This window comes from Grampus griseus (genome assembly GCF_964374135.1).
Source record: "Grampus griseus genome assembly, chromosome: 2".
Lineage (NCBI taxonomy): Eukaryota > Metazoa > Chordata > Mammalia > Artiodactyla > Delphinidae > Grampus > Grampus griseus.
Genome location: NC_139018.1, coordinates 82,251,403 through 82,257,229, shown reverse-complemented (window position 1 = coordinate 82,257,229; position 5,827 = coordinate 82,251,403). Strand labels below are relative to the sequence as shown.

The window sequence follows — 5,827 nt, the reverse complement described above, 5'->3', positions numbered from 1 at the left end:
GTAGATTTTTCTCCTTCATCACTTTAAATATGTCCTGCCATCCCTACTGGCTTGCAGAGTTTCTGTTGAAAGATCAGCTGTTAACCTTATGGGGATTCCCTTGTGTGTTATTTGTTGTTTTTCCCTTGCTGCTTTTAATATGTTTTCTTTGTATTTAATTTTTGATAGTTTGATTAATATGTGTCTTGGCATATTTCTCCTTGGATTTATCCTGTATGGGACTCTCTGTGCTTCCTGGACTTGATTAACTATTTCCTTTCCCATGGACTTGATTATTTCCTTTCCCATGTTAGGGAAGTTTTCAACTATAATCTCTTCAAATATTTTCTCAGTCCCTTTCTTTTTCTCTTCTTCTTCTGGAACCCCTATAATTCGAATGTTGGTGCATTTAATGTTGTCCCAGAGGTCTCTGAGACTGTCCTCAGTTCTTTTCATTCTTTTTCCTTTATTCTGCTCTGCAGTTTTTATTTCCACTATTTTATCTTCCAGGTCACTTATCCGTTCTTCTGCCTCAGTTATTCTGCTATTGATCCCATCTCTAGAGTATTTTTAATTTCATTTATTGTGTTGTTCATTGTTGCTTCTTTCATCTTTAGTTCTTCTAGGTCCTTGTTAAATGTTTCTTGCATTTTCTCTATTCTGTTTCCAAGATCTTGGATCATCTTTACTGTCATTATTCTTAATTCTTTTTCAGGTAGACTGCCTATTTCCTCTTCATTTGTGAGGTCTGGTGGGTTTTCATCTTGCTCCTTCATCTGTTGTGTGTTTTTCTGTCTTCTCATTTTGCGTATCTTACTGTGTTTGGGGTCTCCTTTTTGCAGGCTGCAGGTTTGTAGTTCCCGTTGTTTTTGCTGTCTGTCCCCAGTGGCTAAAGTTGGTTCAGTGGGTTGTGTAGGCTTCCTGGTGGAGGGGACTAGTGCCTGTGTTCTGGTGGATGAGGCTGGATCTTGTCTTTCTGGTGGGCAGGTCCACATCTGGTGGTGTGTTTTGGGGTGTCTGTGGACTTATGATTTTAGGCAGCCTCTCTGCTAATGGGTGGGGTTGTGTTCCTGTGTTGCTAGTTGTTTGGCATAGGGTGTCCAGCACTGTAGCTTGCTGGTCGTTGAGTGAAGCTGGGTGCTGGTGTTGAGATGGAGATCTCTGGGAGATTTTCACCATTTGATATTATGTGGAGCTGGGAGGTCTCTTGTGGACCAGTGTCTTGAAGTTGGCTCTCCCACCTCAGAGGCACAGCACTGACTCCTGGCTGCAGCACCAAGAGCCTTTCATCCACACGGCTCAGAATAAAAGGGAGAAAAAGTAGAAAGAAAGAAAGTGGAAGGAAGGAAGGAAGGAAGAAAAAGAAATAGAGAGGGAGGAAGGAAGGAAGGGGATAAAATAAAATAAAGTAGGATAAAATAAAATAAAGTTATTAAAATAAAAAATAATTAAGAAATTTTTTTAAAAAAGAAAAAAAAAACCGGACAGATAGAACCCTAGGACAAATGGTGAAAGCAAAGCTATATAGACAAAATCTCACACAGAAGCATACACACACACACTCACAAAAAGAGGAAAAGGGGGAAAAAAATCATAAACCTTGCTCTTAAAATCCACCTCCTCAATTTGGACTGATTTGGGATGATTCATTGTCTATTCATGTATTCTACAGATGCAGGGTACATCGAGTTGATTGTGAAGCTTTAATCCGCTGCTTCTGAGGCTGCTGGTAGAGATTTCCCTTTCTCTTCTTTGTTCGCACAGCTCCCGGGGCTCAGCTTTGGATTTGGCCCTGCCTCTGCGTGTAGGTCGCCAGAGGGCGTCTGTTTTTCGCTCAGGACAGGGTTAAAGGAGCAGCTGCTTCGGGGACTCTGGCTCACTCAGGCCAGGGGGAGGGAGGGGTATGGATGCGGGAAGAGCCTGCAGTGGCAGAGGCTGGCGGGACGTTGCACCAACCTGAGGTGTGCCGCGTGTTCTCCCGGGGAAGTTGTCCCTGGATCCCGGGACCCTGGCAGTGACAGGCTGCACAGGCTTCCGGGAGGGCAGGTGTGGATAGTGACCTGTGCTCATACACAGGCTTCTTAGTGGCGGCAGCAGCAGCCTTAGCGTCCCATGCCTGTCTCTGGGGTCCGCACTGTTAGCCGCGGCTCACGCCCGTTTCTGGAGCTCCTTTAAGCAGAGCTCTTAATCCCCTCTCCTCGTGCACCAGGATACAAAGAGGGAAGAAAAAGTCTCTTGCCTCTTCGGCAGGTCCATACTTTTCCCCGGACTCCCTCCCGACTAGCCGTGGTGCACTAACCCCCTGCAGGCTGTGTTCACACCGCCAACCCCAGTCCTCTCCCTGCGCTCCAACCGAAGCCCGAGCCTCAACTCCCAGTCCCCCCTGCCCTGGCAGGTGAGCAGACAAGCCTCTCGGGCTGGTGAGTGCCAGTGGGCACCGATCCTCTGTGACGGAATCTCTCCGCTTTGCCCTCCGCACCCCTGTTGCTGTGCTCTCCTCCGTGGCTCTGAAGCTTTTCCCCTCCACCACCTGCAGTCTCCGCCCGCAAAGGGGCTTCCTAATGTGTGGAAACCTTTCCTCCTTCACAGCTCCCTTCCAGAGGTGCAGGTCCTGTCCCTATTCTTTTCTCTGTTTATTCTTTTTTCTTTTGCCCTACCCAGGTATGTCTGGAATTTCTTGCCTTTTGGGAGGTCTGGGGTCTTCTGCCAGCGTTCAGTATGTCTTCTGTAGGAGTTGTTCCACGTGTAGATGTATTTCTGGTGTATCTGTGGGGAGGAAAGTGATCTCTACCTCTTACCCTTCCACCATCTTCCTGATTCCCCTCTGAGAATGTCTGCGAAACCGCAGAGAAAACACTTTGATGACTACACGTGATATGGGAGCATAAGGTGAAGTTCAGCACACTCTCAAGTTGACATCTCTTAGGTAAAACTGGGACCCCCAAAGGGCTCTCCAAACTCCTGAACTCCACACTATGGAGGCAGCCCTTTGGATATGCTGCCTCTCTGCTTCCAGGCAGCTCAGGTCTTACATTTAAGTTCGTAATCAGTTTTGAATTCATTTTTGTGCATAGTGTCCAGTTTGCATAGTGTCCAGAATAGTCCAGTTTGATTCTTTTGCATGTAACTGTCCAGTTTCCACAATGCCATTTATTTAAGAGACTGTCTTTTCTCCATTGTATGTTCTTGCCTCCTTTGATTTAGATTAATTAACCATAAGTGTGTGGGTTAATTTCTGGGCTCTTTATTCTGTTCCATTGATCTACTTGTTTGTTTTTGTGCTGGTACCATACAGTTTTGATGACTGTAGCTTTGTAGTATAGTCTGAAGTCCGGGAGTGTGATACCTCCAGCTCTGTTCTTCTTTCTCAAGATTGTTTTGCTATTTGGGGACTTTTCTTTCCATAGAATTTTAGAATTATTTGTTTTCTGTGAAAAATGCCATTGGTGTTTTGATAGGATTGCATTGAATCAGTAGGTTGCCTTGGGTAGTATGGTCATTTTAACGATATTCTTCTAATCCATGAATACGGTATATCTTTCCATCTGTTCTGTCATCTTCAATTTTTTTCATCAGTGTCTTAAAGTTTTCTGACTGTGGGTCTTTTACTTACATAGTTGGATTTATTCCTGGATATTCTATCCTTTTCGATGTGATTTAAATGGGATTGTTTTCTTAATTTCTCTTTCTGATAGTTCCTTGTTAGTATATAGAAATGCAACAGATTTTTATATATTAATCTTGTACCCTGCAACTTTACTGAATTTTGATGAACTCTGGTAGTATTTTGGTGGTATATTTAGGATTTTCTATGTATAGTATCATGTCATCTTCAAACAGTAACAGTTTTACTTCTTCTTTTCCAATTTGGATTCATTTCTTTTTCTTGTCTGATTGCTCTGGCTAGGAATAAAAGCGGTGAGAGTGGGCATCCTTGTCTTGTTCCTGATTGTAGAAGAAATTCTTTCAGTTTTCACCATTGAGTATGATGTTAGCTGTGGGCTTATAATATATGGCATTTACTATGTTTAGGTATGTTCCCTCTATACATCTTCATGGAAAGTTTTTTTTAATCATAAATTGTTGAATTTTCTCAAATCCTTTTCTGTATCTATTGAGATGATCATATGATTTTTATTCTTTATTTATATATTCTTCAATTTGTCAATGAGGTATATCCCACTGACTGATTTGTGGATATTGAACTATCCTTGCATTCATTGGATAAATTCCACTTGATCATGGTGTATAATTCTTTTAATATATTGTTGTATTTGGTTTGCTAATATTTCGTTGAGAATTTTTGAATCTATGTTCATCATATTTTTATCACTGATATTAGCCTGTAATTTTCTTTTTTTGTGATATCTTTGACTGGTTTTAGTAGCAGGGTGATGCTGGCCTCATAGAATGAGTTAGGAAGTGGTCCTTCTTCTGCAGTTTTTTGGAATAGTTTGATAGGTGTTTACTCTTTTCTAAATGTTTGGTAGAATTCACCTGTGAAGCCATCTGGTCCTGGACTTTTGTTTGCTGAGAGTTTGTTTTTGTTTTTGTTTTTTTTTAATTACTGATTCAATTTCATTATTGGTAATTGGTCTGCTCATATTTTCTATTTCTTCCCGGCTCAGTCTTGGAAGATTGTACATGTCTAGGAATTTGTACCTTTCTTCTAGGTTGTCCATTTTATTGGCATGTAACTGGTTGTAGTAATCTCTTACTTTCTTTTATATTTCTGTGGTATTGATTGTAACTTTTTTATTTCTGATTTTATTGATTTGGGCACTCCCATTTTTTTTCTTGAAGAGTCTAACTATTTAGATCTGAAGTGCATCTCTTGTAGGCAGCATACATATGGATCTTGGTTTTGTATCCATTCAGCCACTCCATGTCTTTTGACTGAAGCATTTAGTCCATTTACATTTAAAGTAATTATTGATAGGTATGTACTTGTAATTTTAAATCTTAGATTTTTTAAATACTTCAGAGGCTTTTCTGAATTCTAAATAGTTTTTATAACTTCAGTAAATTAAAATTATCAACAGTAAAGCTAACATTACCTTAGATGTTCCAAAGCTATGCATAAACTTAATAAGATTTGAATTTAAAATCACAAGTGTAAATCCCTTAATTGTATATTCCAGATTGAAGTTTCAAGACTCTCGTTCTAATATGCTCTTAAACATTACAGGTATATAAGATTTCAAAAGGCATAGATCCCTTCCTAATAAAAAAATCAGTAATATGATTTGGCCTGTTTTTTACTTTGCTATATTTAAGTCTGAGTTTTCCAAGGGTTAAAATATGCATAGCCACTGAAAGAAGACTGCACAGCCCCAGTTAACTGAGACATCTGCTGGCTGCTCAGTGGATTCCTCTCAGGGGCCCTGCTGAAATTCACGGAGCCCTGGATTGTGGTTAATTTGACATGGCTTTTAGAGGAGAAAGAGGGCAGTGTCTTGCGGGGCACACAGCCCACATAGCCTGATTCCTCAGTATGTTGATGGAAGAGGGTAGGACCACCCAGGTTCGTCACTGGATTGGATTTTGCATTTCTGTGACCTTTACAGTAAACACTTATTCTTTCCATATATCTCTAGAGATGCGTGAACTTGGTGGAACTTTGCCATTCTTTCTTGTTCTTAGAATGGCATCATTCTCGTGGAATATTCCGAATGGTATTGATCCTTAATGTGCTCTCCAGTTGTATTTGGATCATTCACATAGCTTTTTCTGACTTGCTATTACAACCTGTAAGATCAATCTACTGACATTTTCTAGGCATGTATTATCATTTTCCTATTATTGCCTTGATTATCATTACAATATATCTGAATATTTATTCCTTCCC

General features: G+C 40.7%; 1 protein-coding gene across 2 annotated transcripts in view; it reads left to right on the top strand.

Moving 5' to 3' along the window:
* The window catches only part of RASGRP1 (RAS guanyl releasing protein 1), a gene marked incomplete at its 5' end in the record, with an annotated part of 82,770 nt that overhangs the window by 47,463 nt on the left and 29,480 nt on the right, over positions 1-5,827 (top strand). The window lies entirely within an intron of this gene.